Here is a 26,601-nt window from a genome sequence, read left to right as displayed (position 1 = left end):
CACCATTTTTAATGTAAGAGTGCTGAGTTTTCCTAAAGAGCATGATCCCAGTTTGAGGCAATATGGTAAAATAACCAAGAAAATAAACTCCAATAGAAGAAAGGTTAATTGTCAATTAAACTTTGGAGGTTTTAGACTCTGGCTGGTTGAAGCCCTTGCTTTCAGCCTGTGTAAGGCAGTGGGTTGTGGCAGGAGTATATGTTGCAGAAAAGTGCTCACCTCATGCAACCAGAAAGCAAAACTAGAAAGAAAAGGAGCAGCAGTCCCAACAGCTATCCCCTTCGAAGGCACAACGATGACAATCTAAGTTCTTCCCATGAGCTCGTGCTTCTTAAAGGTTCCACGAGTGCCACAGCTGGAGTCCAAGCCTTCACCATGCCAGCCTCTGGAGGACTTTAAGATCCAAATCATAACAGGCACTACACATTTAAATATCAGTCAGTCTTTCATTTGTTGTTCCCGTGTTAGTTTTCCTCAGTGCTGTCTTCCAAAGAATGCCAAGCTTCCATTATTGCAGCCAAGAACCACTGCCAAAAGTTAAAAGCCTTTTTAATGTTTCCAGATGAATCAATGATGTCCTAACACCCTGCTGAAGGGTAGAGTCCTAATATGTCTCCACTACCATCATCCTCTCCTATAAAGCATTCATCTCCCTGACCCTAATCTCTGAAGCAAATCCATCGAAGTTCTGATTTGCCTGGTTTCTTCCTGGGGTGGTCTTTATTTCCAACCTGTTCTGGAAGTGGACAGAAATGTGTGCTCTCTCTCCCCATTATAAATCAATACCAGCGTCTCCTGTGGTACACACCAAAGATTCAGTGCCACATTGTTGAGAAATGTGCCAACCTGAAGGAAATTGAAAATGATCCTTCCTCTAAGGGCTTTTGCCCCTAACTTCAATACTCATCCTGCAGCCCTTTTTCAATGTCGTTCTCTTCACAGGCAATAAAGTTGAGGGACATCTATTGCCTGGTTGACTATTCAATTTCACCAGCGTGATTGATGTGTTATCCAATGCTTCCCAGGAACATTTCTCAAGTCCCATGAGTATCTAATCCCTCCTGTAGTAAATATCTTCTCTGAACCCATCCCATCCTCTTAACGATGCTGCAAGGATTATGAAGGTGCTGAGATTTTATCTTGCCACAAGCTAATGAATTATATTGTCACAATATTATGGATGTTAGCCAATATTAAAAGGTTTCTGGGTCTCGAGGTGTTATGCACAGCACTACCAGTGTCCAGATTATCAGCTTTGATGCCACTTTCTTGAATTATAATTTGCACAAAACCATTTGAAGACAAAAAGAGTTTAGAGGACCCTAAAAGTTATTTATATCAGGTGACAATGTGCAATATATGTACCATTGTTGCTCCCGAATGAAATGTGTTTTGAAATTTTGTTGTATTTTTTACTTTATTTTTTTTTCTGCTTCTCCTTGAAATAAAATGGATTTGGGAGGAAAAAAAAATATGTATGCCTTCCTCATTGCTTTGGAGGGAGATACAGTCCATCTTCCAAACTAGTAAGTTCATTCTTTGCTGCGTAAGGCAATACTCTTTTTCTTCTAAGACTGTTTGGTATGGGAACATTCCTGAAAAAAAAAAAAAAATAGTAGAAAACAAATGACTTCATGGAAGAAATACACACATGCAACAGACCCAAGGAAAATTGCCTCTCAAGAGCTTAGAAATAACCTACTTGATCCCAAGGGCAGTAGCTGCTTCCTGATCAGCCTGCTGTGACTTCACGGGCCATGATTGCCATGATGGTTCTAAAGGGGATTGGTCTCTTTTCTCTATGTGAGCACAGAGAAAGTCTTGCCATCACAGTGCATGGAAAATGTGCTCACTGGTAGCCACTGGGGGAAAATAAAAAAAGAATAATAGAAAAGAAATAAGTGTATTTTGTTTTCATAATCACTACAGTTTGTGTTAGAGTATATTTTATTCTAATCAATAAAGAGAATATCAGACAATAATCATTTCAGTGGAACTTGATATATATATATATATGCTTAATCATACATTAAAATACTGTGTATATATATTTATAATTAAAAATATTTGATTAGGTGGGTATGCATAAAGAAAATAGTAAGAAATATTTGGGGAATTCTTTAGAATTTAAAAAAAAGCTAAATGCATAGAAGGAGAAATTTTGAACATATCAATGTGAAAATATGTTTTTATGCACATAGTTTTGGTCAACATAATCTATTATTTTCTTAAAAGGTAGAGAAACATGATAAATTCACACTTTAATACTGATTACTCAGATTGCTTCCGGCATAGAGCCACATATGGTGTATTTTTGTTCCATTTACTATTAAATAGAGACACTAATTCTAGATTCTGCATGGTAAAGAAGAGCTGTAGCACTGGTGTGCAGATTATTAGAGGTTAGTTACACATGCTGAAGGAGAAGTTGATATATATATATATATATATATATATATATATATATATGTAATACAGACAGTTAAAGATCCAATCCCATGCATTTCTGTATTGTCTTACAGAAAACTGCATGTTGTATGTATACCCGTTGCAGTATAGTTGCATATAAAGTTGAAATTAAGCTCATTTATCTATTAATATATTCTTACCCATTTTCAAAGAAGATTATGTTCACTTTATTAGAATGACATATTAAATAGTTAACAATTTAAACTTCAGACATTAAACAATAAAAGAACACAAACCATTGAAAACAAAGAAAAATTTTATGTTTTCTATAATTGCCCATGGAACTGGATAACAACCGAAAATTTACTGATCTATAAAAGAAAACAAAATATATTTTACAACTATTTTATCAACACACATATGATAAAAGATAAAATACATTGCAATTTTGATTATAAAATATTATTATCTTCTGGATTTTTTACTGCAATGGAAACCTTAGTGTATAACTGTGTATGCATGCATTTACTTATATATACACAGTCTACCAAATATATATACACACATTTCAACAGCTCACTGTATTATAAATGTCTGGAAAGTCACGGCCACCACTTTGAGCACCTCTTATAATTGTAGAGGCCAAAGGAAACTTGTATTATTGCCCTGATTTCTCAATAAATTCAGTATCAAAATATTTATGCATGATTTTCTTTCCTGATGTATACATCGTTGCTGGGCTCTGTATATATAAATTTTTTAAACATGACTCAATTTTGTATTAATATTGCAATCCTATGACAATTTTATATATCATGTTAAAATAAATAGTAATGTTACATCTGTGCATTTTGTCTTTGCATACTTTTAAACTGTATTCTTCAAATTGTACATAATCAGAAAACAAAAGATACATATAGATAACAATATCTCTTTGTGAAGAAGCAAAATATTCACTGGAGTACCAGTAATGAATAAGTCTTTTTAATCACAAGTAATATACAAATTGAGTTTAAGAACTATGATTACAGATAATAACCGTAATGTATATTTTGCAATAAACTTTGTTAATGCAAAACCAACAGCAATACAGCACCATCAGCAAGCTAAGCATAATTATATTATTGGCAGGAAAATTGGATTCTTCAAGCATGAGAAAGACATTTTCTTTGAAATCAGTCCACCAGTTTCACTATCTTGAAGCACTAAAAATGATACAGCTAGCATGCTTGATAGTTTACTCTTAATAGTTTTTATTAGGCATCATAAATTTATGAAGATATTTCTCAATAAGAGATTGCCTGAAATAATACTATGATGTCACTTAAGCAGTAAGAAAAAATAATTTATATGTAAAGCATATTTATATATTGTTATGTTAATAAATAATAAAACAGGGAGCCATTTATAAGTCATTCTGTTAGCGTTTTTAAAAGCCAACCAACTGAAGATCAGCTAAAAATGAAAACACAATACTTACAGCTTTTTAGCCCTTTTACTTCATATTTATAGAGTTCTCTGATTTACTGTCTTCCTACTTATTCTTCTTTTTCTTCTTGTCTTAACTTCCTCTACACACACACAGAGCAATTTATCTTTAGAAGTTTTCTATTATAATACTTCTTTTTCTGAAGAGTAGCATTTTGATCAGTAATACCGCTATTCAAATTAATCTTGGAGATTATTTACCACTTTAATGAATTTTCTGAGTTCTTTGCCACATGAGACGTAAAATTAATCAGTCCTAGTGCATAATCACCAGGGCAGGAACAAACAGCCTTACAAATAACTATCTACCCTGTTTCTCTTTGGCATTCACTTTTTAAAACTCTTACAATCATGATTCCTTTGTAATGCTGCCTCCAATGCCTTTACATATACATTCTTAATTTTATAGTTTTTTATTGAATGTATTTATGCATATCAGGTACCAAAGTAGTTTTGGAGAGTAAAACCATTGTTCAATGATGGATATGGTCTCTACCCTTATTTTTAAAAACTTATTAGATAATCCCAATTATAGTCAAGGTTGAAATCAGTGACAACTTAATATAGCCTAACCTAATTTTTCTTACCTGAACACAATATATAATGATGTTTACTCTGATTTATTGTTGTGCATTTTAAAATAAAATGTGTGTGATGACTGATAAGTAGTAAGAGCCTAGGATGCAAGTTATTAGTAATCATTGCAATATCAGCAGTGTTATTAATAATCCTTTGCCTATTGGAATCATAGACTTAGTTTATTTGTTCATTTATTCAAGTAACAATTGCTCTGAGTCTGATATTTATCACTTAACTAGTCTGGCTTTAGATAGAATGGCTAACCAAGCAAGTAACGCTCCGTTCTAAAAGAACTTGTATTCTAGGTCAGGCAATATATGCAATACACAAATACTGAAATGGTAATAGAAAATAATTCCAGGATATGTACTAGGAAGAAAAACTGAGAGAATGACAGCTTATTATTTTGGATGTGATAGGGAAATCCTCCCTCCTCGAGATGCCATTTAAATAATGTCTTCAACTGAGGTGAAAATACGTACATAGCAGAGGCAGTTGTAATACAAGTGGTGAGAACAGCAAATACAAAGTTGCTAATGTAACGTTTCTGATATTTTCAAAGTGTACTTTTTCTTAATATATAAATGAAGCTTTCAGTATATTTATGCTTTCAAAACATTTTTCTTTTTATTAAATGACAGCAAAGTTTCGCATGTAACTTCACCATTCTTTAGATATTACAATGAATATGTTATAAACAAGACCCAAGTAGTCCTATTTTATAGACATGACAAAGACATTCATTAAAATTCAGTATTTTGTTAGGATACTAAAATGTGTATGAAAATTGGAATTAAAAGTGGAGTCCTAAGTTGATCTTCCTCTAGCATTACTGAAATATGTAGTCTTTGAAGTTATGAAATCACCCTTTCGTATATGTTCATTGTGGTAATTCTATCTTTACCTATCAGCAAATGTTTGAAAATATCTCTTGCTTGAGGTTATATTCACCCAAATACAATAACATAAAATACTATAGACAGAGCATTAATAGCAATACTTAGCAATATACTTATAAAATTAATGGAAAATATATTTAAATGGGTTTTAAATATGAACTAATAATTGAATAAAAAAATAGAAGTTGACCCATAGTGTATTTCAAAATCTACAGTTTTGGGTGGATATCGACCATTGGATTTTTGGTAATTAAAAATAGCTTATAATATTTTCTGCCTCCAAGATAACAAATGCATTCACACATAGACACACATACACATAAACATACCTATATGCTGACCCATCTTAATTTAGGAGGTTAGAATAGTGTTTTGGTTTAGTAGGTAGATTTTGACATTAGGGTATACATAGGTTTGATTACCAGTGTACCCCTAATTGTATGATTATTGACAGATTATATTCAAGCTTCAGTTTATTGGCTTATTAGGGAGAAACATCAAACTCACTCCATACCATTGTTACACGAACACTGAAACCCTGATTACTCTGTTAACAGCAGAAATGTTTTCTTGTTACTTCTTGTGTCAAAGCAAGAAACCAAAGCCATATCTATGAGAATGAAGGAGGCCTACCTGGAATCTGCTCCCTGGAGAAACAAAATCCTTTTCCATCTTCATGTCATTTGAACAATGACACAGCTAGAAATTTCACCAAAAAAAAAATATATTAAAAATGCTTTATAAAAAAATTCTGTTTAGAAACATTTCTTTGTACTGGTGATAAAGCTAGATGGAGTAGGTGATATGTAGGTGATACATGCTTCCCATCAATAATCTTAATAATTTAATTACTTGATGGGCATCTCTGTGTACCAGAGGGTTTTTGTCAGAGGGCAGACTGCTTAAGACTGGCAAGGCAATTGCCTGACAGCTCAATAAAGGAAACTTCTGATTCACTAGGGTCAAGTAGCGCCAGGATTCTGCTGTCCTAACATGCTTCCAAGCGATGCTGCTGCTGCAGATGAACAATTTTAATAGCAAGACTAAAGGAAAGACTACTGGATCAGAGGTTAGGGTTCCTAGATCTCTTGTGTGTGTGGCATTAGATCCAGGTCTCTTGATATAAAATTAGGTGTCATCAGACTTAGCCATCCTCTTTTTCTGCTGGGCTGTGAGTGTGAAAAGTCCTGGTATAGTACTGTGAGGTAGAGAGAGCAGAGATGTGTTTTTATTCTGCACTATTTTAGATGCAACTACTTCTTTTTAATTATCCATATTAAATAGTAGATAATGTTGGGTTCTGTAGCTCATAGAAATCCTGAGAAACAAAGCAAGCTCTGAATGGTCCTTTGGTACTTTAGCTTTTCCATCTTCTTCATTCCACAATCTATTTACCCAAGGAGATACATTCCTTTAAAAAGACTGGAGGCAAGAAAAGAAGCTATATGATTCAGATACTATCTTTCAGCAAATATTTATTAAGTACTATGAAGGTTGAAAAATAATGAAAATCAATTACTTATGCTTTAGTATATACTGTTTTAAAATGGAGAATGACGAAATTTTGAAATTGGGATGGACTTATAAAGCTAATCGGTGGAAATTTCCCATACACGAAATTGAGAACCACCTTATACAGGAGGCTCCTGAGCTAGCAAGAGCTTCTTTGAAATATCTTATGATATTTCTGCCCTACAATGTGAAATGATTTAATGAAAAGAATTTTACTTAGCATTGTTTCTGTCATCATGATGAAACCGTATGTATTATAGGTTAGAAAAAGAAAAAAAAGAGTAACACTACTTCGTGTTTCCAGTGTGATTGCCCCTTGTATCAAGTTATTTTTCCTCTTTAAGCCACATACTTATAGCAAAGACATTATCATCACCTCTAAAAGAAATGCTAGCAATCATTGAAGGAACTGACATCTATCTTACATAATGGCAATTTAACCACATGGTAAAATGCTATTGTCACTTGATTCATTTTGATGGGAAAGATGTCACTGAAGTTTCATTGCTCCTATGAATTTTAATGGGAAAGTAAACCATTAGTGCCAAACTGACTACAGTATGTTTCTATGACACTGTAAAATTTGAGAATTTAAAAACTGACAAGCGCTTTCTTACTATGTGTTCTTAAAACTCTGATCATTTCTCATCTATTAAATACTTAAAAATACCTTCTAAAGTCAAATTTCTTTTCTGTATCCGCAGCAGTGATGATCTGGCTTCTTGTCAGGGGAGATCAGAGAGGATGTCTTACATGGGGAATACTCAAGACCAATTATCCGGATTTCTATACTAAGGACCTGTCTTTAAATATAGTCTTTCACAAGACATTCTGGAGGTGGAGGAGAGGGTATAGTCAGAAAGATCTCAGTTCACTTGATACATCCTCGTTTAAAATTACCTTCTTAACAAAGGTGATGGAGATTTTACATGTATAATTAATATTTTAGATATGCATCTCTTTTCTTTTGAAAATTCTCAAGTGTTTGGTTTCACAAGACCAACAAAACCATCATGCAGATTAGATTCACTTGCCCCTAAGCCATTTCTGAGACAAAGATGGAATCCTAGAGTACAGCTTGCTAGGTGCAGGTTAGGTGCAAGACAAAAGCCATTCATTTCCACAGGTGCTGCCTGGAAATGCTTGGGCAGACTAAGATCTAGAAATAGACTGCTGCTAGACTGTTCTATGTGAGTCACCTCATTTGAGAAAGCCCAAACTTCCTCTCTTTAAGTCCCTTGGTGTTTCTCAGTACACCAGCCAGGTCTCAGTCTTTAATGATTTGGAAGAGTGCCAGCACATCTCTTCTCCAGACTTGGCTGCTGAAAGTCTCATGGAAGCTCAGCAACATCTGAGTCCAGAGGAAATGAATGGCACAGCTGAGTATCATCAGGCTAATGATGGCATCTCATTGCTCTCTAAATCTGTTATTTGTGACAAAAATAGAGCTGGGATTTTCCTGGCATCTCAATTATAAGAATTAGAAGGAAAATGTGAAAAATGCAGGGGGCAGTGAGGAGAAAATTTTGGAGACAAACCCAGAGTACACTTAACTTCTCTTTTTTCCGATTAGAAAATGCAATATTGCAAACAAGAGATTTGTTTTCAGTTTTAAAACAAACCATGTCCTCCATGGTTTACTTTCTAAAAAAAAAAAAAAAAAAAAAAGTTCAGTAGAATTAATTTTTTGTTGTTTGTCTTAATTATTCAAATTTTAATGAAGGGGGCAATGTGTCCAAAACCTCTCATATGCTCTGCAGATCCTCTTGGCTTTGTCTCTCATTCCATTTATTGCTATGGGGACCAGGTAAATTCGGGTCTCTCTTTTCATGTCCTCTATCCTGTCTCACACCCTCTCTAACACCTGCCCCAAGAGCCCCGCACTCTTGCTTTCCACAGGTGCTAACAGAAAGTACAATGAGTCAGTTCTTGACCTACAAGGAAATGGGAATAAATGAATAAATGCATTCCCCACTTCTCCAGCTTCCTCTGGATTTGTGACAATATTTAATTTTACTAATTTATCAGAAGTTTCTATAAGATTCAAGAACAGTTACATAGAATGATAGCAAGTTGGAAGATGCCTCTTTGAATTGGTTCCCCTGTATTTCAAGTCCTTTTCATTTCTACCTGATCCTCATTGCTACTCTCTGAAACTTTGTTATTAATAAAACTTTATACATATTTTATACGCCTAAATTTTGTCTCATGCATGCTTCCGGAGTAACATAGTCTAGGATAGGAATTTAATGGCCCTCTTTTGCACTTGTTAGCTTAAGGTCTATATTACATAGTTCCTTTCAAACTCCACTTACCCTTTTGTCAGAGGTCATACAGACACTATACCCAAGCTTAAAGGGTTTTGTCAGAAATTTATATCTCAGTGGAATAATGCTATAGGAAACTCATGAGTTACAACCATTTTAGTTTCATTCCTCCCTGGTTCTGTGTATCATTGCTGTCTAAAAGTGTATTCAAATTACCCCCTGGTCTAAGGGTCATTGTTTGTGCTAATCTCCAGGTACTAGTGAAACCACTGATACGTTTTTAAGCAAGAGACAACACTTTTTTCCAAGATTTGTAATTGTTGTTCTTGTTCTATGTTATCTACACGTGCACAAGCCAAAATAGTTAAAACGGTTTGCTCTAGTTTACTGCAGGAGGTAAAAATATTATACGGCTTTCTACCAAGGAAGGCATTATGCATATATTTTTCAGTGACTAAGAGGATTTCATTACCAGGTAGAATACTAAGTGTTCAAATTGATTTATGGACTAAATAATGTGACTTTATTACTGTGTTATTTTTGGTGATGATCTAAATGCTGTGGGAAATTCACGACATCGTGAGTTCTAGGATTCTGCTAGGTGTTTTCTAATAAAGACTTTGTTTCACTTTATTAGGTAGTCAACTATTCATCCTTTATGGGCCACATGATCTTTAAAATTTTATTAAATGCACCATACACACTATAAAAATAATGCATAGAGAATGTGAAAGAATTATGCATTACTTATTTATAAGGCTTTGATCTTCAAGCTCCAGGGAATTAAAAAATGTGTTGGAGTAGGAGGCATTTTTATAAGATATATTTGCACATATTCAAATATAAAAATGTTTTGATATTATGAATGTGCATATGTGCATGTATAATAATGTTTATACAAATATAGATTCATGGATGCAAATAAAAGAGCTATAATGACTTAATTGTAACTTATTCTCAGTACTGTGTTGACTACCTTAATATGGTCTCAAAAACTAAAAATTCACAAAATCGAATTAATACTTTTAGCATACAGATAAGAACTAAAATTTTGGTTTGTGGCCTCTCTGGGTTAAAAATAACTAGATGAGTTATTTAATTATTTTAACTGCAACTACACAATTTGAAATAGTTAAATAATAAGAAAAATAAAAGCATTGACACATATATAGTGTTTAATATATGATAGGAAAACATTAAAGATATTATTTGATCTCCTCAACAAAAATAGGAAGTGCTGTAATTCCCTCTAGAAATGAAAGAAATTGGAACAGAGAGATTTAGTAGCTTCACTGGTCAACTTGATAATAGAGTTAGGATTTAAACCTGCATTCAAGTTCCAGTACTACTTTATAGGATGTAGTACTGGAAAGTAGAATGTCCTTGCTGATGTTATGTTTTGATGCTGTATTTTAGATTGTTAAATACTCCAACATAAGCCAAGCACTACAATAGGTAAAGCTGGCATGTAGTCTGCCATTACCGTAGCATTATTGTTACTAGTGTTTGCTTTCATCTGTGGAGATTGAAAGGATGCTCTACACTGTGCCCTTTAAAATTTCAACTGTCTGAGGTTAGGAATTGCATGAAAAAAGAAGATTCTGCAAGACACAACAACAGCAATATATCTCCATTTAAAAAATGGCCCAGCCTTCTTTAGATTAAAAAAATGCCCATTTTCCTTAGAAAAAAGGCAGCAAAAGAAAAGAAAAACAAATGAACAAATGCACAAACAAGCAATAAAGCAGAATCATTCTCATATAAAAACAGTGAATCTCAGAACAGTTACCCAGTTCAAGGTAAAAATTGTTTTAATATGTACACAGTGAAGGACATTAAGATGAAGTTTGAACATACAGAAATGTAGTGATGTGATATCTTCAATTCCTAGCACCACAAAATAGTCAAACTCAATATTTTATTATGTGGCAACTTGCCTTGAAAATTAAATTTCTGCGATGCATGCCTAAAATTCCAGCATTTGGGAGGCTGAGGCAGCATGATGGCTGTGAGTTGGAAATCAGCCTGGGCTACACAGTGAGACCCTACCTCGATAAAAAGAAAGTTAAATTTCTACAGTAAGCAGTCATTGTGTATTAAAAATCAGAATTAAGCCATTTATACCAAAGATTGTAATTTTTACATAAAGTTAATATATGTTAATAAGAAAAATTCAAAGAACAAGAATTTGGAGAGAAAAAAAATTCATTATATTTCAGTGTAATGGGTGTTAGAACAATAGAACACTAGGCAATTAAGGATTAGCAAACATGCAACGGATACAGAATCATGGCATTTGGAATGTATGAAGTCATGTCTTTCTGAATAGTAGAGGAAGTTAAACATTTAATATGTGTAAAATGGTAAAATACCTTTAAAGTAATTAGTAGCACTTTTTCAGTACCAATATTATTTATCTGTGAATGTTCTCTTAGCTGAAAGGATTCATTGTTGACCATCTTTTTTATGAATGCATGTTCTATCTTCTTGGGATATTGAAATGTGAGATTTTATTATCAGATATGATAAATAATTATAAATTTACCATATGACCTCAAATGAGCCCTGAGAACACCAGTCTATTTCTTGGCCTGAGGTTTACATCTAACCAGACACAAAGATTAAAGAAAACTAGAAAGGAACACAGTAAAAAAAAACAATCAACAACTAAAAACCGTGTTTTTTAGGAGCTTAAGATTTCTCTTCAGATAGAAAAATTTTGAATCTCATAACCACATTAAGTCAGAAGAAAAGCGGCAGGGAAAATAGAGACAATTCAATTTAGTGTCAAGTCCTAGGACATAGCTTTAAATAATTTATTTTATCTTATTCTTGATTGACATTGGTTCTTCAGAATCAACATTTAAGAGATATACAGACCTCTAGCTCTATGTGTCTTGTACCCTGCTTTTTTCCTTCATCTTCCAGAATTTTATTCTGCTTTGTTTTGTCTCTAATTTTCTTGTTTGGTGTTTCAGTTATGACTACATTTATTATTGGTGCCATTCATTCTATAAACACTTTGTAATGGCCCACATTATGAAAACTTGAAGCCCAATCAGTAATAGATACAACAAACATGTAAAGAGCTTATATCTTACTGAGGAATGAAAAGACCGAAAGAGAGTAAGATATAATAGTTACTGAGACTTTTGTTTTTAAAGATAAACAAAGCTGGAAGATGGGAAAAGGCACTCTGAATGGTTTGGGATTGGGTCTTCAGAGAAACCTTTCATGTTCATCACCTTTCACTGATGTGACAAAATAGCTGAACTAATCCTATTAAAAAGAGTAAACCTGTATTTAAACTGTGGTTTCAGAAGATACAGTCAGTGGTTGGCTGACTCTATTGCTTTACGGCCTTTGACAAGAAAGAATGCATGGTGGGTAGTATACATTGGAGCTAAGCTGCTCACCTAATTGTAGTGAAGAGCAAAGGCCAAAAGAGGAAGGAGAGGATCCAGGTCCTCCTGAAAAGGTGTGGACCTGAAGACTGTCCTCCTCCAACTAAGCCTCACCTCTTCACAATTCCTTCGCCTCCTAACATGGCTTGGTGTGGGAAAGAGCCTTCACCTCATGAAGGGGACATGTAAGATCCAAACAGTAGAAACTTCCCAGAGAGGTGCTGAGAAAACTCCTAAAATATGAGTGGAAATCACATAGAGGATGCAGAAGAGCCTGGGAAGAAGATATTTAGTTTTCATTAATAAGATTTTTATTCCTTCCTTGGGTATCAAAATAAGTCAAAAAAAAGTCCAATACCTGACTTTAATTCCCACTGTAATGGAAGATGAAGTTCATCCTAGTCCCATAATTCTTTTTTTAAGGAAATTTCTTATTAGACAATAAACAAAACTCAAAAAAGAAGAAAAAAAAAATGATATACACCATTAAGTCAGTCTTCATGGGAGGTGGGCTGGAATGTGAAATTCGTGCATAAGTACGATGACAGACAATATTGTTAGTTTTGTGAGAGTCACAGAATAAGCAAAAGTAGGAGTTCACTACTTTTCTCTCACTTACAGAGGTTGATTCAGTGGGCTAGTGAGAAATCATAACACTAAGCATAAGGCTTCCATGCTGTGCAACCTAAGCACTTTGTGCAGAGAATAAAGTATCTATATTAAAAATTCCCTGGGAAGGAGATCCCATCGCATCTTGAAGAACCCAATGATGATTTTATGCATTGATTTCTAAAATCAATGAATTTGTTTTCTTGTGTCTAGTTTAAAATATCATAGGGCATTTGTAAGTCATGACCTGTACAGCTTTGGAAAGAAAGAATTTTGCCTGCAAAAACGATTTTTCAGCATTCAGTGATGCAACAGGTTTAACTGAGAGCTGGTGTGGTAACTGTTATCTTTGTGACTTCACCTTTTCTGGAACTGGCTGCAAGCTTTGTGAGCTTATAAGCTCAGTTTCCTTTTTTTCAGCCCTGGCTGAGCTAGGCACATTGGTTTTGAGCTCACACACAAAAACAAAGTGACAACTGAAAATTACTAATTTAAAATGACATTGGGGAAAGAGAAGTAAGTGATATGACATGGAATTTCAAACTGGGTGCTAAAACAGAAAAAGACATCTGTGAAAATGCAACAGTAGCAACATTCAAATAAATTTTGAAAGATGTACTGTGTGTGTGAGATGTAAACGTACTGTACGTAAGTGTACTCTATGTTCCAGGGGAGTGGATGAAAACTAAGTGTAAATGCTGGACAATATTTACTATATGTGATTCTAAAACAGTTGGCCTGCAAAGCAAAGATTTAATATATATACAGGAGCACTGCGGAGAAAAATACTAAATAAATTAGCGACTGATTTTTATTTTGTAAGTCATTTAAAATGATCCATTTGTCAATTTAGTTGTACTGAAATAGGCACAATAACTGAAATTCCAGTTTGAAGTTATTTTCCCTCTCATTCTATTGGAACTTACTTTTTGTGTCACATTAAAATGCCTTTGTGGATCAAATAGTAAAAACAAGGGTTTATAGACCAGCGGTGCTCATATTTATGTTTGGCTGTTAACATTTAAATGAATGTCAACATTTTAAAAATTAAATATTTCACAAGAACCTGCAGATTCCTTGGTTCTCTTGAAAAACTGGAAGTTTGGCAGAACTTGGATCAGATCCAGATAGTTCTGAGCCCTTTGAGTAAAGACGGCTTTCCCTGGAATATGTTTGTCCTTTCAGTCCCACCCAATCTCGATAACCAATAACCGGGTGGATCAACTATGAACCTTTAAGCCTGAGCTATCTGGTTCCGAAATTTTAATTTCACTTCTCACTCCTACATAAATATAATATTTTTATTTTTAATAATTTAAATATTTGAAGGATATAATGAAGCTTTTCTGTGAAATATTTTAAATCTTTTATGGTGGCCAAATTTTCTAAATATCATCTATCTCGTTTCAGCATAAGATATAAAGGATCTATTTATTTATTTATTTATTTATTTGTGATACAGTGTCTAGGTATTTTGTGACCAGTGCATTTTTTTATATTCCTTTGAGTGGTAATCTTCTGCTAAGACTTTTTTGCTTTGGGATTTTTAAAAATTCTTCAGAAATTTTTCTTAGATGGTTGTTATAATGCAGTTCTATGTGCCATTCTCCAGAAATACTAATGACTTCACAAAGTTTCTTCACTTATGATATTCACTTGAATATTTCAGTTTATTCATTGAATTTAATAATAATTTTAAAGTATTATTATTTGTGCAGAGCTATAGATTCTTCCACATATATTTTTTCTCATGCTTAAAAGTTTGACTGATTCAGTTCTTTGAAGTAATCTAGTCCATAAAATTTCACTTTTTACTTGTCTTATTTTGCTCTGAAAGCATCCTAATGCCACTTTAGAGGGCTATTCTACTTGTTAAGCAGGAAGACATTTCTAAAGAGACAATATTATTTTGGGAAATGGTCAGGTATTTTGTTGACTTCTTATCACCAAGGATTCTTTCAGTCTTTCAGTATGAACAAAAAGATAATAAAGCTACCTAAAAACAAATTGCTTTGAGATCCATTAAAATCACTTAGCAGGATTATTTCTATTGGCAGGGCTATAATATGTTCCTAATATTTTTATGGAACCACTGTCATATAGATTATAAGAAAGTATTAGCCATTCATTTTATGTTGTATCTATTCAAAATGAAAATTTTAGGTATTTAAAAATATTCTTTAATCCGGATGTTTATTTGACTTGTTTTTATTTACTGTGCCTCAAATTGTCTTGTATTAATGAGCTTCTAATATTAAGGAACAGTGCTTCTTAACCTGACCTTCAGTGTATGTTGGTCCCCCAATTATACATCTCAGTGTAATCTACAAGTTTCCTATGTAACATGTCATAATTACATAATTAATAGTAATTGGCTTTTGCCCATTTCTCTTGGTCCTTTTTATGCGGGGTTGTGCAGGCAGGCCCTGGCAAGGGCTTCTCAACTACAATTGCTTACATGGTCAAGTGAATCATATCTCTTAATACTAAGAGTGACTGAATGATTAACTACGCAAGTGGATAAATGAATGAATTCCCACGCTCCTCCATTTAATACTAAATAGACATTTTAAAGCAACATATAGTACCTTATGAATATGTACAATTTTTATGTGAGAAATAAGTAAGATAGAAATGAAGAATAGGTATATTTTCTAACATTTGTAACTTAGGAAAAAATTATGGCTTAATGCTTAGTCCTCCCTAAATATACTATTTTTATTTTCCAAATCTATTCCTGCATTTGGTGCCTAGATGATCAAAATATTAAAATTCACTTGCTTGACTCAAAAACCCTTCTATACTTTCAAAGAATTTCCTTAGTTTTGATATAAAAAAGGCGTTAGCTAAACACACATGACCTTTTTTTTTTTTTTTACCTACCATTATTTAAATGACACTTTAGATATATTTTTGGAAATTCTGAAGTTTTCCTAAATACAGTGTTACTTAGTTTTTTTTGTTTTTGTTTTGTTTTTTTTGTTTTTTTTTTTTTTGCCTAGAACCCCATCCTGAATTTCTACTCTCATTTGTTCTAAGTTTTTGAGTTTCAACTTCAACATTACATTCATTATACCTTTTCTAAAATCCCAAGAAGGCAATCACCCACTCTTATTTCTCCATGCTACTAAGTTTTATCTGAGTCCACATGGTCCTTCAATATTATGATCTGATTGTGTTAATTTAATACTATAAACTCCTTTCATATGGAAATAGAATTGAATGGTTGTTGATAAATGAATATGGCCATAAATGATTTATAATAGACCATTATCAGATTTTCATTAATTACACTTTTGTCTAGGAAGAAACTTTATCTAGTACCAGTGATAAGTAAATTATTCTGAGATGCTTCTATAATAATTTATTTTTTTCTTGCACTCCATTGAAATATTTAAATTATAAATTTTGGCCTTTTTATTTCTTACACATAGATATATTTCCCTCTTTGTTAATTTTTCATAATGAAAATTTTTGAGCATTAAGTATGCAGGTATATTAAGACAACTTGCCATGAGGAAATTAAATCTGTAGACACTGACATAAAGGATCTCAGTAGGTAAACAGATATATTTCTGCTCTAAAAGATGTAAGGATTCGGAAGAGTGAATTTTTATCAAAGAGAATATTTTCAATGAAAAAAACAATGTGAAAAAAAAACACAGAAATAACTTTTAGAATCTTATTTAGAAATTACAAGTTGTTACTGGACTTTTCTTACCTTTGAATATATTGTTCAGTTAGTGTAACACTCAGAACACTACCCTTTCATGTATCATTTTCCTCTCAGTAAAAATAAAGTCAATTGGATTTTATTTTATTTTTATTTTACAAATCAAAATGAGAGTCAACTGTGGTACCTAATGTCTGTAATCCTAGCACTTGGGAGGCTGAAGTGGGAGGGTCACTGTGAGTTCAAGGCCAGCCTGGACTACATTAGCAAATTGAAGAGACCAGCCTGGATTACATAGTGAGACCATGTAAATTAAAATAAATGAATAAAAAATTAAATTAAAAATCATAACAAACAAGTAACTCACATAAAACCTTGTGTTACTGATTTAATGCCATATGTGTTGCCACCCTTAATACAAATAAGATGATGCAGAGTTAACACACAGAAGGAGAGGCAAGAGCCTGCCCAAATGTGACTTTCAGAACTAATATAAATTAATAACAATGGAGAACTAGTGGTTCAAAGAATAAACTTTCTTACTTTTTTGCCTAGGAAATCTGAATATTATATTTTCATTTTTAATAGGGATTGCATTTGTTGGATTTTAATCAATTTTATCTGATCCTGTGCAATTGGCTCCTTGCGGATTTTAATTCTTTCCCTTTCATAGCACCTTTTCATTATTATTCAGTAGTCACTGGCTGTTTTTCAGTGAAGACATGGATGAGACTTCATTCTTATGCAAATGGCACTCATGTAGCTGAGGATTGGTCCTAATTGTTACTGCATTCCTGACAGGTCTGTCAGTTTCTCCTGAAGACATACAGTATGGAGTGTACGTTAATATTATGAAATTGAAACACTTTGGGATGATTCTAGGTTGGAGATTGATTCTAGATTGAGAGATTAGACAGACTTAATCTCTCACCTGTGTGTGTATGTGTATGTGTGTGTGTGTGTGTGTTTGTGTACATAGCCTCTTTGTGACTGTCAAGAGTAGAACATTTTTACTGATTCACTGTTTCCATACCCGTTCAACTGTAGTTGTATAGCAGATTTTTGATATTAGGTCAATAATTCAGCATTTTTCAGGCAGACTATATTGCATAGTATACTTTTTGTTAAATGTTTTAATTAATGCATAAAAGCATCAAAATGTACCTACTTAAGGGGTAACATGATGTTTTCATGTACATAAATATTGTGTGATGTTTAACTCATAGCAAACATTTATTTCTTCAAACATTTATGGTTTCTTTAGTATGAAACTTGCAAAATCATTTCTCTTGGCTTCTTGAAATATAAAGTGCATTATATTTATCTATTGTGCAGCAACACACTGGAACATCTGACTCCTATCTAATTCCAAATTCTTATTCATTTATCCCTCTCTCCTCATGAATTTCCCAGCCTTTGGTTACCATTAGTGTGCTTTCAACATCTAGGAGACCTACATTTGTCTCTGTGCCTGGCATATTCCACTGAAAATAATGTGCTACCTATGCTGCTAAAGTATTATTTTTTCATTTTTTTCGTTTATGCTTGAATAGTAATCCATTGTACACATGGATCACATTTGTCACTGTGAGGGACGCTTGGGTTGTCTGCCTCTCTTGGCTACTGTGGATAATGCTACAATGAGTAAGGATATGCAGATGTTTGTATATGAGATCCATTTTGTTGACTTTGGCTATATACCCAGTAGTAGACTGACTGGGTAGAATTTCTGGTCTTAAGTTTTTAGTACCCTGCATATGTTTTCCTATAAAACTAATACCCCTCTTCTCCATACTCCTGCTAGCACCAACTACCTTTAGCCTTTTTGGTAATAGACTAAGATCCCTAATTCCTGTGGTTTTAATTATAATCTCATTGATCACATACCCCTTGGCTATTTGTTTATGTTCTATTGAGAATATTTAAAAAGTCTCTTGCCTAGGTATTTTTCATTATTTTTCATTTACTTATTAATTTATCTTTTAGAGGCCAGTCACAATTTTCTGGGCTCGAGCAATCGTTCCATCTCAGCCATCTAAGTGGTTATGACCAGGGGTCTACTTTACTCCAAACAGCAGGCTGATTTTGCTTTTGAGAGATGTGAGATCCTTACATAGTGTAAACATTAAATTCTTGTCAGATGATACATTTGCTCTTCACTCTATTGATCATTCCCTGTGCCATGCATATGTGATTGGTGCTTTAATAAGCATTGTGTGGAATGTATAGATTTCTTTTAGTAGTATTGACAGTTTCACAATATCTGTACAATAGTTTAAAAACAAGGAGCATCATCCTTTCAATATTGTTCATCCTTCTCAAGATTGCTTTTGGGGGAGAAAGAGATGTCATGACAGATGTCAAAGTCATCAATCTTGTTGCAAAGTGTGATAGTAGGAGTGGAGTCCCGAAAGCACTGATGGTGGGTGAGCAAAAAATGATTAAAAATAAAACTGAAACTTGTGGGTGGCACTTGTCTCAGTCCCACTCTTTCCTTTCCTGACTGAGATGTCACCACACCATGCCTGTCAGTGTTCAAAGCCAAAGATTTCAGAAACCATTTCTATTTCCAATCATTTAATATTTATCATTGAGAATCATTTCTGCCTCACAGGACCCAATCAGAAACCCCTAAGTAACTAAGATTCTTTGTCAGGGTGTCTTCCTTAGTGTGGGCTATCCAACTTGGTGCACATCACATGGTATGGCTTATATTTCCTCATCACTGTTATGGAGCTGTACCCAGTTAGACTACAAATTCTCTAAAGAACAAATTAGAGATTCTAGAAGCAATAGAATTTATGAAATTGAAATACACATTGCCTGTTTTCTACCATATTCTGTGCATTGAAAGAAACGTAGCTACTTACTTTGCTAAGTCAAGTTACTGTCAAATAATGTCGGTTTACTCTGATTCTAAGGATTGTTATCATTCTCTGTGCATAATTAGGAAGTCACTGTAGATATTAAAATTAAAATTGGCATCCCTTCCCCTGGATTCTATAGTGCTTCCTAATTCAGAAGTAAACAGCAACAAAAAAAGAAATATTGCAAGTATATTTGAATTCAAATAGATTTCTCAAGTGGATCTATTGTTTTTCATATCACGTCAGTCAACAATATTAACAGCAACATTTCTTTGAGATAGTGTAGCTGTCATTGGACAGTAGTATACTTTTAGACCCATCATGTTAGAAAATGTCTCAGGAGAATTTATGCAGAGTATATGGATAGCTGTAGGATACAATCTGAAAATCTTTGCCCTTAAAGATTCTGTGGATGATACAGACCAACATCTAAGTAAACAGCTAAAGGAAACGAGATCCCAAATGTCTGGATTTGCTCAACTGTAAACACAAATTTGAAGAAGCAAAGATAATTGAAGAACTGCAAATCTATTTGAGATTTCTATTATTATAGTCTTAGTGAAAAAAAAAAGAAATATTGCTTGTCATAAATCTTCCAGCAACACAGAAACATAGTCTTATAGCACCAGCCAATTAATTTCATTTTTCACAGCGTGAGTAAATCCTTGGTAGATAAGAACAGTTAACAAATGTGGAAGCTTGAAGTGTCACTAAATCCAAAGAAAAAAGTACACACTGTAAAAATGAAAACCAAACCCAAAATCTCTGTCAGAATGCTCATCATCTAATCACTTACATACTCGCCGATTCATGTAGTCTACTCCACACCACAGGGACTTGTAAAGCTCTGGCAGTGTTGTGAATGCACTGTCTTTGCTTTCATGGAACTGATGTTCTAGTGATGAAGGTGAACAATAAGCTCTGTGTGTATGTGTATTTGCCATATGTATCTGTGTGTCAGGTGATACTTAGAGATTTAGAGTTTAAGGTTATTTTCACAAGAGGCAATTTATGGAGTAGAGTTACAGATCTCTACGTGTCCTCCAGTAAAGGAATAAACAGTAACATGCAGGAGTAAAAGATTCATTCTTGTACTGGGATGCAGGAGATCACATGAAAGCATTGGGAAGCAGATTCCCTCAGGCTTCCCAGGGGCAGGTAATGTCCACATCTTCTATCCTTTTATCAAACAGAGGCCCTGCCCTTTGTCTTCATCAAGGCATGTAGAGGGAGAGAAGGTGATACCTGCACAGTAGCTTTTCAGGCTTCTATACTGCTGAATCCTATTAGCATTTTAAATCTGCACCTATGGGTGTGCATTTTCTATGATGCTGAAGCTAGTTACTCAGGAAAAGGGTTAGGGTTAGGATTACCACAAGACATCTCCTCCATTCTCCAGGTGGAACAGAGGCTTAGGTGTCAGAACGTCACAGTCTAAAAGTCGACTTCATAGTAGTTGTTGAACTCAGATTCTATAATTTCTATAATTCTGTCCTTCTCTTAGTAGAAATTGAGCAAAATGAGAAAAATAGCAAGTATTGAATGGGGAACATTCTCAGTGTGTTTCAGGAAATGCAATTAAATTAGTGGAAAGAGTTTTATGGAATTTTCAAAGCTTGAGAATCTGTTTGAACATGATGACAAAAGTCCTTCAATCTAAAATTTCATAAAGGTCTAGGAGAGAGAGTGAAAGGAATATTTAGGACACAAGGGACTCAGGTATAACTATAGGCAGGACGAAATCATTCATACTCTGTGCAGAAAAATCCTAAAAATATGAATCATCCCTTTTTTGCTCAATGAAAAACATAAAATGTCAGTTTGACTTACATGCATAGTGGAAAAATCCTATGTAGCACAAATCTAAATGCCTGAAGGTTGTAGTTTCAGCAAAACATACTTCATTGTACTTAACCTTGTTTCTAAGTCATTTTCTGAATGCCTTCCCTTTCTGGTTAACAGTATGTGTTTAATCTAAGGCAAAATAAAAAATTATATTGACAGAGAAGCTAGAGACTTTCTCTTTGTCCTCTGTTGCAATAATTCTGTCTTTTTTCTTTAAAGAAATAGTACCTTTAAACATATTTGAAGGTTGATTTGTAAATATTGGTTTATCTTATTCTATGATAAAACTAAAAACCAGAGCAATGGCCAGTCTTTACTTTCTGTTTAAAAACATAAGTGGCTTACATATGAAACAAGGAGAGTATTATAAATACCTACTTTGTCTAAGGCCCTAGGAGTTATTGGAGCTATAGGAAAATCATAGAAATTAGTTTATCAAGTAGTGCTCTCTTATGCTCGCTTCATAAAAATCATGGACCACTCTTGCTGAATTTGTGAGGTGTGATCAAAACACGGAATAGATGTTGAAATTTGACGAAATATAATAACAGTAAAGCACATTGCCATATGCCCATATGAAAAACTCTTCTTGTTTCAAACACAGTTAACACACTATTTTTACCACTTTCTGAAACAGTTCTGGAAGTCCTCTTTCAGAAGTGTCCAGCTGTACCCTAGTAGCTACCAACCAGTGTCCTGAAATGATTCTAAACATTTTCCTTTCGTGAGCATTTTGATTTTGGAGAAGAACCAAAAGTTTCATGTACCAGATCCTGTGAATAAGGTAGATGAATACCTAGGGTAATGCCTTTAATAACTTGCTTTTCCATTGGATGACACTTGGAAGCAGCATTTACTAAATTTTTTATCACACCTCTGAAGGAAAGCACAAAAGAATATTCCAGAATTTCTTGAGACCGTAGTAAAAACAATGGGAAATAGTGTGCCCAAAAATGAGGGGATATTTTGATGGAGATTAATGGTGATGTATGTTCAACTGCAGTAATTTTTTAAATTTAATGATTCACCATATATTTTTATTTCATTTTATATTTTCAAAATTATAACCATATTTTTCCACAGGGAAGAATCTGTTTCTTTCAGTTGAATTACTAATTATTACTATAGAAGAGAAATATTCATTTTCTTATGTATATCTTCTTCAAAGTCAACTATTGGGATTACTAAATATAGCATCTTTATATTATAGATAAATTATTATATCACTTGAATATAAACAAGCAAAAATTAAATAATGACAATTTTGTTTTTTCTAATTCGCTAAACTTTTTCAAGTTTTTTTCTAATTTATTGCCTTTCCTAAAACAACTTCTATTTTTAATGACAAAAGTTTTCATGGTTAGTTGAATAATAACTTGTTTTGATTTTATTCATTTCTTGTTATGTTTGAAAGCTATGTCTTTCCAAAACAATTTTCTTTGCACATAAACCAGCAATTGTGCTTGATTTACCAAATGTGCTACTTCACTGCAATACATCTGCTGCGGTAACATTTGTTTGTCTTGTCTGTCGTCTTTGATAAAAGTCTGTTTCAGAGTAGACAATTAGTTATCTTAAATGTTTTTTATTAGTTCATGTTTTCAGTACATGATTATTAAATTCCTTGTGTGGATCTGGCACGTGTTTATAGCACATCTTTACTTGTTTTATTCCTCTCTCCCGTCCACTTCCTTATTTCTCTCTCATCTCTTAGTTCTCTTAAATTTGCAAAAGTGGTAGTCCTAGTTTTCTCTTTAATTTATTTGTTCTTTAGGTTCTCATAGAACCATTCAGTATTTACCATTTTTGTCTGATTTCTCTCACTAACTATTATGGCCTCAAAATGCATGCATTTGCCTACAAACGACTCAAATTGACCCTTCCTTATGGGAGATACAATTCGTCATGTGTAAATCTCACATTTTATTTATCCATTCATCTGCGGATGGAAATACAGGGCACTTCCAAGATTTAATTATTACAGATTGTGCTGCTATGAAAGGGGTATGTACATGTCACCATAATATGTTATCTTTAACTCTTATGGGATGATACCAAAAGGGAAATAGCAAGTCAAATTTCTGTTTATGGTTTTTGAGTAATGTCCATGCTCATGTCCATAGTAGCTGTAGTACTTTAATTTATAGCCTTATAATATGTGAATTCAATACAATTCAGTTCAAATAACAATATTTTTTTACCATAACACATTAGACAAAGCTTTCATGATAAAATAAATATCCAAAAATAATTAAGAAATTTATAAAATTGAACAAAAAGTAGCTTTGTATCATTTATATTAAAATGATTAAACAGTATGTTACCCATAGAAGATGAATAATATATCAATCAATACAAAAAATAAAGCCTCCTTTGTTAACTTGTAGGTTGTTTATGCAAAACTATATTTGAGTGTATATATATATATATATATAATGTAATAAAATATACCATAATAAATATAATATAATATAATTTTGTGTTCCTGGATACTAAACCTAGCATCTTCACAATTCCATTCCTTTTTGTTTTTTATTTTCTTAATTTTGAAACAGGCTCTAATAAATTATGCAAGCCGCATTTGAACTTGTATTCCTCATATCTAAGCCTCTCAGAGTGTTGGGATTACAGGCGTGCACTACCACACCATACAGCCGTTCTTAATTAGTATTGGATAAAGTGATATTTACTGTAAGTGCCCGTTGTCTCATATCATACAAGGATAATGTTCAGGTATAAAACATTTAAATACAATAAAATAAAATTATGAATGTATGATAATAAAAGATTACATTTCATTCTTAGTTTTGAAGATAACTTTCTGAACAAAACATAAACGATACAACATAAACAATGATTCTGACTCGTTTCCACTCACTTAAAAATACTTGAAGATAAAAATCAATTTCTACAAAACTTAAGAACTTAAAAACGAATAAAAAAAACTTGCAAAATTTTGTAGGAAACTTAAAGTGATTAAAATTGGTACTATACTGAGGCTCTGTAAATTGATAAAGAACAAGGAAATGAGTAAAATTATTCAAATAGTAAAACTGAGCAAGAAAAATAGAGGCAACAATGAAGAGTAATATGAAGCCATAATAATGTTGTGTATAGAGAATTGGATATAAAAATGTATTCACATATTAAGCCAATGACAAAGAACAAATAATTTTTATTATAAGAGTATAAAGCCCAATTTTTTTTCTTGTTTTTGAATGTGTATTGAATGAATTTTGGAGAATAAATTAGACGTATTTATTAAACTTTGAATTTTCACATACTTGGACATTCTAATGTTTTTTCAGTAATTTTATCTTGTAATGATGACAAAAGTGTAAAATATGGATAATTGCATAAGTGTACAGATGTAGGTACTATGATTTTCACTCAGCTATAGTGAAGACATTATAGTTGGAAAAACTAAAATGCAGATTTTACAGGTCATTTTTACATGTCATTTAAAGTTTTTCTTTGCTATCTTTGTATAAAAATATTTTCAGCACAGTATTTTCCCATTTTTCTGTTTATTTGTTTGGATTCTTTATCAACAACAACAGAATAGTTAGTCTACAGTACATGTGAAATTTGTACCAAAGATCTCTAGTATTTGTTCCTGTTGCAAATGTGCATAAATTGTGAAAATAATATACTATTAGTTAATGGGATAAGGCCTTGCTCTCAAAAAATCGTAATTGTTTTTATATCTTAAAAACCAAAGTATACCAGAGAATCACCAAGTAATAAATACAAGAAAGTTATTTCAACTTACTTAAAACAAACTAGGTTACAATTGCTGTTTAATTATCATTGCTAGAAACTTCTTAGAATTTCCTTATCTGCGTACTGTATCAGGTTACAAGAAATCAAAGATTTACATTAGTTGCTGTCCAAATAATGTACTGTGAATACAAAGACACATTACAGAGTTCTCAGGGAAGGAACTAGAAACCTCCTTACAGAAATAAGCACTAATAAGCTTGGCTTTTGATATAATTACTGCACATAAGTCTAAGATGGAGTGTTCTAGACCTGAGCGGGGCGGGGGGGGGCATTTATTCTGACACAAGTAAAATGTAGGATTATGTGAAATGCAAAGCACTGTACTGGAAAAGAAGCTGCGATCCACTGGAGGACAGGAAATAGCAAATTTTCATGAAACCAAGTATTCAAATATTTGTGTTAGAAAGATAAATATAGTAGCACTGAGGGTGATGAGAGAGAGAGAGAGAGAGTAATTGGAGGTCTTGAAATGGAGTTGTAAAAATGACTAGAAACAAACACATTGCAAAAAATAAAAAAAGAATCCTAAGATGTTTCCGAGGAGAAATATTTATGGTAGGGAAGTTGAGGGGCTTATTAAAAACTGTTTAATTAAAGGCTTCCTAGATTATCACCTGGAATATCCAGTGTAGAGAAAATTAATCTAGAAACCAAGACAGATAACAAGACGGTGTTGTGAATTTAAGAGATGTCAACACAGACGTGAACCTCTATGATTAAAAGTAAATTAGTTTAACTATTCAGAGAACATTAAGTAGAAAAGAGGCTATAAAATCTGTTTAAAATTATGCTTCTTAATGGTCAGATTAAAAAAAGAAAAAGTACTAGAAAAAGGAACAGAACTATTTAAAATGTAGAGTTCAGCACTACATAAGTGAAGGCAAGAAATTTCAGATTTCTAGCACTTTCCATTGTTGCTTAAATAGCAAATATGTAGAAAAATTAAGAGTTCACTGGATTTTGTAACTAGGAGCTCATTGCTCGGAGTGTGAGCAATGTGAACATTGAAATCAGAACAGAAATTATGTTGAAATATGTGAAGGGTGCAAGTGGGAAATGTAGAGAAAAATGTTATAAGCATAGAATGATGCTTTGCAAGAGGGTACTAAGTAGAAACTAGAAAAGGATAATGAAGGGGGCTGGAGGTTTAGCTCAGTGGCATAAGCGCCTGCCTTGCAAGCAGGCAGTCGGAAGCAGGCAGTCGTGAGTTCGATCCCCGGGACCGATAAAAAGGAAAAAGACAAAAAAAAAAAAAAAAAGGATAAT

At 33.2% G+C, this 26,601-nt stretch overlaps 1 protein-coding gene across 8 annotated transcripts in view; it reads left to right on the top strand.

The window, feature by feature from the left end:
• Csmd3 (CUB and Sushi multiple domains 3) overlaps window positions 1-26,601 on the top strand; it is a 1,082,130-nt gene that overhangs the window by 501,263 nt on the left and 554,266 nt on the right. The window lies entirely within an intron of this gene.

This window comes from Cavia porcellus, unplaced genomic scaffold (genome assembly GCF_034190915.1).
Source record: "Cavia porcellus strain 051 isolate PalLab524CR breed Dunkin Hartley unplaced genomic scaffold, mCavPor4.1 scaffold_10, whole genome shotgun sequence".
Classification (NCBI taxonomy): Eukaryota; Metazoa; Chordata; class Mammalia; order Rodentia; family Caviidae; genus Cavia; species Cavia porcellus.
Note: the sequence above shows the minus strand (reverse complement) of the source record. Positions and strands in the feature narration are given on the sequence as shown.